Source organism: Borostomias antarcticus, assembly GCF_949987555.1.
Source record: "Borostomias antarcticus genome assembly, chromosome: 1".
NCBI lineage: Eukaryota > Metazoa > Chordata > Actinopteri > Stomiiformes > Stomiidae > Borostomias > Borostomias antarcticus.
The window spans coordinates 58,457,342-58,471,877 of NC_140234.1; positions in this window are offsets into that span (position 1 = coordinate 58,457,342).

Consider the following 14,536-nt stretch of genomic DNA (forward strand, 5'->3'; position numbering starts at 1 on the left):
GATACTGATTTCCAAAAATAAATGAAATGAATGAATCATTGAATGAATTAATGAACAATTCATTCCTTAATTTATTCATCCATTCCTTAAATAAAAGATCGATTTTGGGATTCATGAATGATCAAATGATTCAGAATCGATGAATCGATTTTTTAAACCCAGCCCTAGTCGTAGCATTGTGTTGACCCTACTCCGGGTTCAAATGGAACGCCTCTCCTCTCCGCCCGCACCCCAGCAGCAGGACGCCTCCAACCACTCTCCTCCAGGCGATGAGTCATCCCCGGTGAAGTCTCCGATGCGCTGGAGAGGCCATAAAGAAAATGAAATTCACCTGTCGGCCTCAACACACACACACACACACACACACACACGATGGCGACGTGATACGGCCACCATATGGAGATTGCAATTAAAATAATGGTTCCAAATTCATCCAGTGCGGGAATGTAGAACAATAAGTCTAGATGAGTAATTAAAAAAAACCTTGTGAAACCGCGCTGGCGTTTCCATCGGCAACCTTACAGGGGCTACTATACCGTTTACAGCGATACGATTTATGGCTGCAACAACAGTATTGAATCGGTGAAATCAATAACGTCAATAATAACATCGTCAAACAAATTACATTTGTGTTTTCATCATCTCTCCGCTTGCCGGCTTGTCCGTTCGTTGGGTCTCGTTGGAACAGCAGTCGGCGCTCCAAGTGCATTATGGGGGATTATGGAAAGGTGTGAGACTTAGAGAGAGAGAGAGAGTAGGTGACCTGAGGGCTGAAGTAGGGTATTACTGTAGGTGTCCTGTTCCTGGGAGGCCCGTGGGGGGCGGGCGGGGGGGGTGGGGGTGGCGGCGGGCATTCAGCTGACCCTCTCACCTTTTGTGCCCGATCTCCGCCGGGGCCCTGAGCGCTGAGCTGCATTGTTTTGTGTGGGAAAGCCGTTTTTTTGTTAATCCACTAAGCCTGCAGGGCTTTGTCTGAGCTCTGGACACTACCCCCCCTCCCCTCTTCTCCTCCTCTGTCCTCTCCCTCGTTCCCTCTCTCCTTCCTCCAGTTCATTCATTCATTTCCACGGCGGTGGATGCCGGTTGGCTGCACAGGTGGCTCCAGGTCATGTCTAGCACCCTTCATAAGACAGATCTGATGAGCCGTTTCCATGTTTTCAGTCCCAGCAGCAAGAACAAGTCTCACAGCCTCAGAGAAAAAAACAATGGTTGTTTACATTATAAATCATCTCACTTCTAACAACAAAACTTTTTATTTTTTGAAGAAAAGTTTTATTCTGAAGAAGGAAAAACAATCTCAACTCCACTGCTCCTGTGAATCATTTGTCTGGTTCTACCAGCTAATTGGCTGTAATCACCATTTTAACCACCTTACCTGTCGGAGGAACTCACAGGGTTTTCAGTCCTATTCAATTATTCCCTCGGCATTCTAGGAAGATATTTTTCACGACCAACCAAAGTCACATACAGAATTTCCCCGCTATTAATCACTACCAAAGAGCACTGCTATCCCTTGACGGAGCACTCTGGAACAGCAGTGTGGAGTTATAATTTAAGGCTATATAACAGAACTATGATTAATAACTGCAGCGTTGGAGTCACACAGGCTGTACACAGCATCACCTGTCCTGAGTCTCATGGTAATTAATCTGGCCTGGCGACCCGTTTGGATGGATTTCGCCGTCCCACTCTCTCTCATAAGTCTTCTGCAATGCCATCTGGTCTAATTGCAACTGCAGAGGCGGTCTCCCTGGCTGAAGGTTACGTTGGCACGCCGAGGGAGCGTTTGGCAATGGGTTGGGTCAAACATGGGTGAGCATCTCCCTCCTGACTTAACAGAAAAGGAGAGCGTTTGCTGAGTCACACCCTCCCGTTGGAGCTCCATGATAAAGCAAGCCGCTGCCTGCCTCCACACAACAATGCAATATAGCCAGGATTTGATTAAGGCTTGGCTACAGATTGCTCTACAGTATTTGATTAGACTTGAATCTCAATATGCCGGGGGAAGCCCTATGAAACCTGTTCAAATGGCGAAACGAACAGTGAGGGGTAATGGAGTTTAAACAGTCAAGGCACGCTGTATACTGTTGTAATAATGAGGTACATTTCACAATCGCCATTTTGATGTTTCTAAGTATATATATAGTGAAGTGAGATCATTGATCCCTCTGAAAGTGTGGTTTCATCCGCTGCTGTGTGCTGGGACGGTCGTGTCGTGCTGTAGCATTATCCACTACTGTTTTAGTATCTTGCATAAAACGAGAGGCCTCTTGTTTCCCTGACATATGAATATCCACTGCAAATCCCCTTTGAGCTGCTGCATTTTGAGCATGTAATTCACCGTGGCTCCATCACTGCTCTCTCTCTCTCTCTCTCCCTCTCTCTCCCTCTCTCTCCTTCTCAGTCCCACCCTCTCTCTCCCCCTCTCTCTCTCTTTCCCTCTCTCTCCTCTTCGCTCTCATATCTCTTCATTTTCCTGCCCATCTCTGTGTCCCACGCTTTCTGTCACCCTCCACATCCATCTCCCTTCTCTAGCTCATCCTCTCCACCTCCCACTATCCTCCCTCTTCACCCCCCCCTCCCTCCCTCCCTCCCTCCCTCACGCCAGTATCTCCTGTAGGCTGTTCAACTCCTCTCCCTAGACCACAAGCTCAGTTATTGGCTTATTTGCACAGTAGTGGAAGTTTTGTTGGATCAGCTTCAACCTTTTGCCTCATCTTAAAGCGGAAAACACAATTTGCAGCGTCAGAGGGGATTTTGCGCGTGCTCGTCATCACCGCACGCCCGGCGCTACTCGCGAGCGCTCTCTGGCGTCGCCGTTGGCCGTGACACGGAGCGGCGGGCGGGGCGGAGGCTTCGTGGGGCGCCGGCGCAGCTCACGGATAAGCACAGTCAATTGTGATTCATTCAACCCCTCTCAGTTTGATGCCAGGCATGAAAGTCATCCAATCAAGTGTTGAGCTGGAGGTGCCAGGGTGTTGAACGAGAACAGCAGGCGTATTTATAACACATGGAGAGCTGGATCTGGCCTGCTTGGTTGCAAGCTCCAACTTGTTGGCCTATTGATCGGAGATCTCTGCCTTCCAATATGTCTGGAGATTTCTCTATTCAAGATGGCTCTTTGGAACGGTGGAGAGAATGGCCACTGACAAATGCCGAGTGCCAAAGTGCTTTGGATTGGTTCAAACCTGAGCGAACCTACACCCTAAAGATTTTGGATTGGTTCTGCAATGCAGTTTTTTGTTACTAATTGTTTCCACCCAGTTTTAGCAACAAAAGCTCAGAGAATGTCCTTGTTCTCTAGCTGAACGAAGCGTTTCGAGACCGACTCGTGAGTCTTTGCTGCCGTTTGATTTCGGCACACGGCTGCAGATACCGATGACCACATTCGTTTTCGTTGCGATCATAACAGACGGGTGTAATAGACGTTCGGCCCGATATCCCGTCGGCCTGACCATACCCCCGATGAGGTCATCCTCCTCGGAGACCAACCATCGCCTCTGTCATCGCACACCCACTGCCCTCCCCTCCCCAGCCTGTTCACATTAACGGGGCCAGCCATGTCTGGGGAAAAAAAACAACGAGTCAAAAACCACAGTGATATCACATTGCACACAAACACACGCCATCTCTGTGAAGCCAGCCACCATCTCAAATATTCCCTCAGTGATGCAATGCTGCGCTGTTGAAATCCGCAGCTCTTTCTACCCCCGTTGTCAGGAATAGACATGTCCTCCGTTGGCCTAGATCCTCGAGATGCTTCCCTTGGTTTGATTGGTGTTTATTCACGTCTGAAACTGCACAAAATGGTCAAGTGTGTGGGAGGTAGCCCAGCGGTTCTGGAATCGGGCTACTTCACCGAAAGGTCGCTAGTCCAGTCCAGACACTTGATGATAATTGCCTGCCGGTGTGCCCTAGAGCAAGGCACTTTGGATAACAGCCTCTGCTAAATGGCTGAATGGTTAAAGGTCTACACCTATCCCTTAGGGCTGCTCGATTATGGCAAAAATAATAATCACGATTATTTTGATTGATATTGAGATCACGATTATTTAACACGATTATTCATTGATTTTTTTTTTTTTAATCAAAAGTTTTTACATTAACATATCAAATTATACATTGACTTTGATAACAATTAATTTATTAAATTTTGACAGAGGCTTTTCTTTTTAACAATGTTCTTTGGATTAGATACATTTCTCCCATGGGAGACAAATTGTAAACCTTGACCTTGATAAATAAATAAATAAAAGTGCCAAAACTGATAAATAAAGAAGCTTCAAAGCACCGGCACCACCACAGAAGAAGACTACCTCGGAAAAATAAATTCACTCGGACAGAACGCATCTAAATAAGTTATTTATTGGTAGCGCCGAGGCTTCAAAACCCAGCATTTGTTAAAATAGACCCCTTTGCTTAGGTAAGTGAAGTTTAATGTTTATCTGACACTTGTAAATATGAGCGCCTCTCCTAACTAGGTCGACACCGATTTATTTTGATGGCAAAGTGAATGGACCGGCAAAGGACTGTTGTCTGGCATGAGCAAGAGGAATGCGACAACGGGACTGAGAAGGGCTACTTTGAGGGGCAGCTACGACTGCGTAGCAAATTTTACACACCTGTCAACTTGGTCCAAATCTGTCTCCGCGAACCCATAGTGTTTCCACACCACTGACGTTGTTTTAGCTCTCTTGTCCACCAGCGTCTTTCTGCTGCCATAATCTTCTTCTTGTCGTGTTTTGTTCGAGAGGAGCATGTGTGCGCCTCGCTTGACAACTCGTCTCGCTCTGAACTAAAGTGTTTGTTTTGGGGCTTTGGGGGGGTGGGGGAGGGGTCAAGCACAGTATAGCTCTGCAGTGTAGGGTGCACTTGATATGTGCAAAATCGATTATTTTGTTTTAATGATCGTTGACAGGCCAAATCTTTATCTAGATTAAAATCCGATTAATCGAGCAGCTCTACTATCCCTCGTATCTCCCTCTTCAGAGAGGGCACCGAGATGACTGCCTACCCGAGTGGTCCTCAATGCTTTCAGTGGTATTTATACTACTGTAATGTGTGTGTGTGTGTGTGTGTTGAGGAGTGATGCATAAATAAACTTTATCTATCTATCTACAGTATCTATCTCTATCTATCCATCTATCTATCTCTATCTCTATCTCTATCTATCTCGCTATCTATCTCGCTATCTATCTATCTATCTATCTATCTATCTATCTATCTCGCTATCTATCTCGCTATCTCGCTATCTATCTATCTCGCTATCTATCAATCCATCTCAGTGGAGGAACATCTAAGGTTGCATAAATCCAATACTATTCAGATACTATACTATAATTTACTATTCAGATGTCATATAATACCATATTATATGATGCTGTTCAGATACCAAAGCCTCACCATCACATTCCTAAAGGGAGATACCATACCCTCACCATCACATTCCTAAAGGGAGATACCATACCCTCACCATCACATTCCTAAAGGGAGATACCATACCCTCACCATCACATTCCTAAAGGGGAGATACCATACCCCACCATCACATTCCTAAAGGGGAGATACCATACCTCACCATCACATTCCTAAAGGGGAGATACCATACCCCACCATCACATTCCTAAAGGGAGATACCATACCCTCACCATCACATTCCTAAAGGGAGATACCATACCCTCACCATCACATTCCTAAAGGGAGATACCATACCCTCACCATCACATTCCTAAAGGGAGATACCATGCCCTCACCATCACATTCCTAAAGGGGAGATACCATACCTCACCATCACATTCCTAAAGGGAGATACCATACCCTCACCATCACATTCCTAAAGGGGAGATACCATACCCTCACCATCACATTCCTAAAGGGGAGATACCATACCCTCACCATCACATTCCTAAAGGGAGATACCATACCCTCACCATCACATTCCTAAAGGGAGATACCATACCCTCACCATCACATTCCTAAAGGGGAGATACCATACCCTCACCATCACATTCCTAAAGGGAGATACCATGCCCTCACCATCACATTCCTAAAGGGAGATACCATACCCTCACCATCACATTCCTAAAGGGGAGATACCATACCCTCACCATCACATTCCTAAAGGGGAGATACCATACCCTCACCATCACATTCCTAAAGGGGAGATACCATACCCTCACCATCACATTCCTAAAGGGGAGATACCATACCCTCACCATCACATTCCTAAAGGGGAGATACCATACCCCCACCATCACATTCCTAAAGGGAGATACCATACCCTCACCATCACATTCCTAAAGGGAGATACCATGCCCTCACCATCACATTCCTAAAGGGGAGATACCATACCCCCACCATCACATTCCTAAAGGGGAGATACCATACCCTCACCATCACATTCCTAAAAGGAATCTCTCTCTCTCTCTCTCTCTCTCTCTCTCTCTGGACAGACCTCTTGTCTCAGTCTCTCTCTCTGGACGTAACGCTCTCACCCTACCCCTACCCTAACCCTCTCATCTCATCCCCTAACCCTAACGCTCTCACCCTACCCTAACCCTAACGCTCTCACCCTACCCCTAACCCTAACGCTCTCACCCTACCCCTACCCTAACACTCTCACCCTACCCCTACCCTAACACTCTCACCCTACCCCTAACCCTCTCATCTCATCCCCTAACCCTAACGCTCTCATCTAAATGACAGCCGGCCAGTGTGTGCGTGGGCCAGGAAATTAGAAGAGGTTGTATAGATCGGGCTTGAGTCACTCAATTAGCCAACTCGGAGAGTGATTCCCATCTCATTAAATGACACGGCAGGGTACTGTACTGCAAAAGAGTGACTCATCACAGGCAGAATAAAATCAACAGGGGAGGACGCCAGGGATTCCACGTTGCTGGTTTTATCTGAAACATGTCAACAACGTCATAAAAAGTTTTTTGAGTCAACCGAACATCACTACAACTAGAAGTTAGGTCGGCTAATAGATGCGGCCTGCCAAGCGTGACAGGAGAACCCAAAGTTACTCCTTCTAGAATGATCACGGATGCCTCCTTCTTGTCGACAATCCACCCCTCAAAATGACCAGTTGGCGCGGTCCAGCCGAACCTCTTTTCCCCCTCAGTATTGATTCTCTCTCGGGTAGCTCGTGTGCTTCCGTGTGGCCGGTCCTGCCCCCCCCATCGCTGCATATTTAATGGCCCATAACGTCTCAGAAACCGTCTTGGGAGGTTTGGGTTTCTTCGATCGCGGCGTCTTTCCTTCAATCGCCAGCCCTCCCTCTCTCTCTCTCTCTCTCTCTCTCTCTCTCCCCCCCCCCCCCCCCCCCCCCCCCCCCCCGTGTGTTGATCCAGACGCGGACCGGTGTGTTGGGATCCGGGAGGCCTGCCGTGGAGCTCTGTCCTCTGGCAAGGTCGGCCATTTTATGGGATTCTGCCGCATCAGGTATCCGTGTGAAGCTCGGGCACCGCCTGGCCCCGCCTCCCTGGAGCATACTCAGCTCTCCCTCAAACACACTCGCAGTCACACGCACTCACTTCCTCACGCACACGCACTTACTCACACGCTCACTAGCACGCACGCACACAGTTACTCACTCACTCATACGCACTCACTCGCGCACACACACACTCGCACATTCACTCGCTCACACACACACACGTGCGCACTATTTCTCTCAAACACATTCTTTCATACAGGTACAATATGTCTCACCACTATCTCTCTCTCACTCTGTCTCTCTCTCTCTCTCTCACACACACACACACACACACACACACACACTGGAGGAGGGTGCACAGGAAGGGGTGAGGCTACTCATTCTGCGTCTCCCACAGGGAGTCGTTCCAGGCCGTGATTTAAGGAGGCGAGTGGGAAGCCTGAATGGCTCTGGCCCATGATGCCCTGCTGCAGGCATGAGAGGCATTCTAAAACCTGACGAGTCTTCAGACTGTATCACGCCATTACTCACGCTATGTTACCCTTGTGGTCCATCTAACTGCTTCCACAACGCCGTTGTGTGAATACCCAGATTGCGATTCGCTGAGAGGAATGCATTATTCTCAGAGGTATGCACACACCCCTCCCCTCGGTGACGAGCTGTGGCAGATGGGGATCACCTACAGCCCCAGGCGCGTCTCGCCCAGGTGCAACACTGAGCAGCTCGGCGTTTCCTTTGTGCCAGCGGCCGTCAGACTCGATGACAGCGCCCGAGTGCTCCTGAGTGTTGTGGAGGTGTGTGTGTGTGAGATCTATACAGTCTGGATGGATTTACTGTATGTTTATATTATATATTCAGAATTTTACACATGTTTTATGTATATATTCTGAATTAGGGATGTGTGCGACTAGTCGTTTAAACGACTAAACGGCGCAGCTTTTGCTAGTCGTTTAAGAAATAATAGTCGATTAAACGAAATATAATAGAATTAAATAAAAATAAAAATATTTATAAAAAGACTTAAATAATTAGTCACCTCCATTCATCTGCGCAATCCCTATTGTTTATGCTGCGTTCCTTTTGTATGGGAGCTCCGGATTTCACATCCGCAGTCTTTAATATTATAGTCATTTAACTTATGCTATTCAATGATCAGGGGTGCACAAGTCTAGACGTGATGGAAATCTGTGCAACAATAAGCTATATGACTACATTCCAAGAGGCGCGCTCGCTTTCACAGCCTAATTGTGAGTTGAACTCTGACGGAGGCAGACCATTAAATTTGGTAAACATAGGTTTATGCATACTAGTATACATCCAAGCAACTGTCACAAAGTACTCCGTGTTTTAAATAGCCAAACCAGACTTGGAGCGAGATGCCCAACGAGTGAAAACTGGCTTCCGCTTATGTTGGTTAGAAAGATAGAACTTTATTGCAGACACACAGGTCCATATAAAACATATATATATATATATATATATATATATAACACTCTCATAAATGTACAATTCGTCTAGGATATTTTTTTACACAGTAGGCTATTATTTCTTTCACTTTATTATTTGCATCATTCTTTGTGGACAAATGTTTGAATAAATTTGCCTTCGAACGTTATTGCCCTCTCTGACATCCGCGGTCTTTATGTGAAATCTAGTTTTAGCCTACTGAAACATTACAGGCTAGCCTACTCTTCTTCAATTAAACCAAATAAATCCCATTGATATCTTTGCTAAGTAATAAGCTGTAAGGACAGGCTGAACTACTGTTTTGCACTGGAAAACAAAGGAGAGTGTGACAGCCCTGCGCAACGCGTGCAAATTGGCTGCCGCTGAGTGGTTGGGAAACATCAAGAATAGTCATGCATCTCAGCTTGCAGAGTTTGAGAAACAACCTCCATTTTTCAAACTAGCACTTGTTGTAGAAACTGTCAGTCGTAGCTTCAAGTACATTCGTTGCGAGTTGAATTGCAGGACAGGATGTGACAGGGTTTGCTTGGTCTAGGCGAGTGATGACGACAACGTTATATAAAAGTTACTGGTTGCTATGGAAATGTTATAACTCTAACCATGAATTATCAACTTGTCAAAGCTAATATGAGCAGTAGATGTATTCTGTTTTCAGAATGATGTTTTCTGTTGAAAGTCCGTTGTGTGGGATAATGAACTCGGGTCCTCGGCTGCACCTCGTGCAGTTCACTACCTCCGCGTCGGCCATTTAAACAGTGCCCCACCCAACCCCTCTCCCATTATCCCATAACTCAGCCTGTTCACTTCAAATTACACCGCAAGTTCAAGCTGTTCGGTGCACTGTGGGGCACTGAAGTATTTATCAGGCATGCAAACTTGTCACCTTTCGCTGAAATTCGCCGTTTTGAATCCAAAACAGGTCACCTATGTGATTCATGCAGATCAGATCACAAATGTTTTTGTGTTAGGGGGGGGGGGGGGAGGGGGGGTTCGAGAGCCTGGCTGTCAAAGTGATTTACATAGAAAGACAATAAATCTGTGAGTGTGGACATTGGGGTTGTAAAACCTGGTATGGATTTTCAGAGACTTTGATGTTCTCACTCAATGAAAGCGGAACGGATTAATTTAGAGATGTGACTCGTCTCTTTGTGCGTGGCTGGCGAGCCGCGCAGCTAGTATAGCGTTTGTCGGGTTATCACTCCCTCCCTCCCTCACTCCCGACAATGTTGGCCTGCATCTCTCTGTTGGCACCACTAGAGGCAGTAGTCCCAGCACACCAAAATCAAGGACGACACCAAAATCAACCTGCCGATCTCCACTGCACAAGTAGAGTAGTGGTCAGAGCATTGGACTCTCACCCGGGAGATCGGGGTTCAAGACCTGGTGGGGATGACTTTATGGGACTATACCCCAAACCTCCACCAGTTTGCACTTTAATTGCACCTCGATGCTAGGCACTGATTGTAATACCATCAGGTCATCACCACCAAACACACACACACACACACACACAGCCAGCAGAGCGACCGGTCAGCCATCGCCTCTCATTCAGCTCAGAGCCGCTCTTGCAAAGACTTGTGGGAGTTTTTCCTCCACCTCTACACCTCACATTCCTCCCGCCGTTCGTCTGTTGACGGCTCTCCTGTGTGTCGGTACGCGGCTCTCTCAGGACGTCTCTCTCTCTGTCTCTCTCTGTCTCTCTCTGTCTCTCTCTCTGTCTCTCTCTCTGTCTCTCTCTCTCTCTCCCTCTCTCTATCCCTCTCTCTCTCTCTCTCTCTCTCTCTCTCTCTCTCTCTCTCTCTCTCTCTCTCTCTCTCCGGCTCTTCAGTTCGGAGGAGTCGAGGGGCTCGTTCTCCGGCTCCTCGTTCTCCGGCTCCTCGTTCTCCGGTCATGGCTGGGCTGGGCTGGGCTGGGCTGGGCTGGGCTGGGTTGGGCTGGGCTAGGCTGGGTTGGGCTAGGCTGGTCTAGGGTGGGTTGGGCTAGGCTGGGCTGGGTTGGGCTAGGCTGGGCTGGGCTGGGCTGGTCTAGGCTGGGTTGGGCTGGGCTGGGCTAGGCTGGGTTGGGCTAGGCTGGGCTGGGCTGGGTTGAGCTGGTCTAGGCTGGACTGGGCTAGGCTGGGCTGGGTTGAGCTGGTCTAGGCTGGGTTGGGCTGGGCTAGGCTGGGTTGGGTTGGGCTAGGCTGGGCTGGGTTGAGCTGGTCTAGGCTGGTTTGGGCTAGGCTGGGCTGGTCTAGGCTGGGCTGGTCTAGGCTGGGTTGGTCACTCACTGTGGAAGCATCGGTGTGTTGGGAACCGGACGTGAAGTTCTGCGGTCACTGAACGCGGGACTTTGCGAGCCTCAAGAACACTTACCACAGAAATACAGCCGATACCACACAGTTTCTGCTTTTGAATGGACTTTCACAGTCCTCACATCTTAAACTCTTGGCTTGTTTTGTCTAGAGAGACCACTAAAGATTGGAATTGTCTTGCCATCCCTTTCTTTAGAAAGGTGAGGTCTTTGAACACTACATCGGGGGTTCCTATCTCAAACAGCCGTCCGTGTGTTCCTGTTAGGGAGGCCTTGTCCGTTCCAGCCGACGAGGGGTTAAAGCTTTTCATCAGCTGGCAGAATGGGATCAGGCTACAAAACACTCAAATAACGGACTCCCTTCCTCTCCTCCTCCTCCTCCCTTCTGTCTTATCTTTCCTCTCTCTCTCTCTCCCCCCTCACCTCCCACTCCACTCCCTCTTGCCCTCCCTTTTGTCATTCTCTCTCTCTCTCTGCCTCCCCCTCTCTTTTCTGTTCTCCCTCTCCTCTGCATGCTCTTTTCCCTCTCCTCTCATCTACTTCTCCCTTGTCCTCTCTCTCTCTCCCCCTCCCTCATCCTCTCTCCCCTCCCTCCCTCATCCCCTCTCCACCTCTCTCTCTCCCCCCTCCCTCTCTCTCTCTCTCCCTGTCCCTCCCTCTACCCTCACTCTTTCTCCCTCTCTCTCTCCCTCGCTCATCTCTCTCTCCCTTTCCCTCTCTCTCTCCCTGTCCCTCTCTCATCCTCTCTCCCTCTACCCCCACTCTCTCTCTCTCTCTCCCCCTCTCTCTCTCTCTCCCTCTCTCTCTCCCTCCCTCTCTCTCTCTCTCTCTCTGGCAGGCTGCTCTCCTGCGGTGAGTCAGTATGATGGAGGCAGGCGCCGGGGCTGCAGCAGCGGTAGGGAGCGCAGCGCTGGGTCTGCCGGGAGCCACGGCAGCCAACCATGACGCCTCCTCCTCCTCCTCCTCCTCCAACAGGTAAGACCCTCCGCAACGCCTCCAGCACCGCACTGTCCCGTCCACAGCTTTGGGGAAGGGGGGGGTGGTCTTGCCACACCTTTTTAATAGGGGAATGTGTGTGTGGGGGGGTTTTGACAGTTTCAAGGTAGAGATGGCTCGTGTGTGTGTGTGTGTGTGTGTGGGAGGGATTTGTAGCCATATGCCTTGTGCTACGGAAGCGTGCGCTGTGTTTGCGTGTGCCTCATTTGGAACAGCTGTTGGCGAGGGGGGGGGGGTTATTAGTGTTGAGTTGTTATTAGTGTGTGAGTATGAGGCCCCTGCATTTGTTTGTGTGTGGCTATGCATGTGTCTGTGAGCCTGAGCTAGAATTCTGTGTGTGTGTGTGTGTGTGTGTGTGTGTGTGTGTGTGTGTGTGTGTGTGTGTGTGTGTGTGTGTGTGTGTGTGTGTGTGTGTGTGTGTGTGTGTGTGTGTGTGTGTGTGTGTGTGTGTGTGCAGGCAGTCGAGCAGGAGAAGTAATGGCAGACTTGTCTGAAAGCTAGGTTTGAGGTGGGGGGGTGATATCCGTATTGGTCTCCTCCACAGCTGTACTGGTCTCCTCCACAGCTGTACTGGTCTCCTCCACAGCTGTACTGGTCTCTTCCACAGCTGTACTGGTCTCCTCCACAGCTGTACTGGTCTCCACAGCTGTACTGGTCTCTTCCACAGCTGTACTGGTCTCCACAGCTGTATTGGTCTCCTCCATAGCTGTACTGGTCACCTCCACAGCTGTACTGGTCACCTCCACAGCTGTACTGGTCTCCTCCACAGCTGTACTGGTCACCTCCACAGCTGTACTGGTCTCCTCCACAGCTGTACTGGTCACCTCCACAGCTGTACTGGTCACCTCCACAGCTGTACTGGTCTCCTCCACAGCTGTACTGGTCACCTCCACAGCTGTACTGGTCACCTCCACAGCTGTACTGGTCACCTCCACAGCTGTACTGGTCACCTCCATAGCTGTACTGGTCTCAACAGGTGTACTGGTCTCCTCCACAGCTGTACTGGTCTCCTCCACAGCTGTACTGGTCTCCTCCACAGCTGTACTGGTCACCTCCACAGCTGTACTGGTCACCTCCACAGCTGTACTGGTCACCTCCATAGCTGTACTGGTCTCCACAGCTGTACTGGTCACCTCCATAGCTGTACTGGTCTCCTCCATAGCTGTACTGGTCTCCTCCATAGCTGTACTGGTCTCCAGAGCTGTATTGGTCACCTCCATAGCTGTACTGGTCTCCTCCATAGCTGTACTGGTCTCCACAGCTGTACTGGTCTCCACAGCTGTACTGGACATCTCTATACAGTAGCTGTACAACTGTGCTTGCTGCAGTCGAATGATGACGCTAACTAACTAGCTAGCTACTTTTGTATTCCAGAATCAAGTAATACAACCTAATACAACCGTCAAAGTGGTAACATTGACGTCAAATTTCTGTCATCTCAAATTTTCTCTCACCACTGATCCTAGGCACAGATGGGCCCTTTTCCCAGCAGCCATTTTGACGTCATTGCAGGGTAAACACAGGTGTACTTAAAGGACCATATCGGTCTAAATATGATTTGAGCTCCTTTAGCTAGTTACCCAACGTATATCACATTACCGCAATCGATTTTCTGAAGCAAAGCTCACGTTAAAAGATATTTGCATTTTCGCATTTCACTTACATTTCAAAAGTTGAAAGTGATGGCTTTAAAACATATTTCAATTAAATTAAATTGTTCCCTCGTTGCGCTGACAAACTCGCCCCAGTTAGTTTCAAATCGTTTTCAGTAGTTTTTATTTTATATTATTTTCATTTGAATCCGTTGAACTCCTGCACTATATTCTCTAATCCACCTACGCTAGATTCTCTACCCAGCATTCCTAGCAACAGCTACAAGGTAAACAGGAAGAAGACAGACCGTTAATTTGATCAACTACATCTGTGTTTCCCTTGTTTTGACACGTCAAAATGCCTGCTGTGAAAGGGGCCTATTGGATGTGTTGCTGCAGCAACTGATTTGCATAAGCTACTCCCGATTTGCATAAGGCTACTCCTGATTGGTCTTGATGTCATGCTGTGAACAGAAACACACACACACACGAACGCACACACAATAACGCACACACACAGCGTACAAATGTAATCATTCTTAGTAAACCTTTCTAGTGCATAGCAAGCCTTTCTAGGGCGTAGCAGTAGCAGAACGGGCACTGCACTAGTTTGTGTAATGACAGGCAGCAGCAGCCCTCATCCTCCTGTGACGACTCATACATCAGCCTGCAGCGACGATGTCATCGTTACAGCTGGAACCAAACCCCCCCCTCCCACACACACACACACACACACACACGCTTACCCACGCAC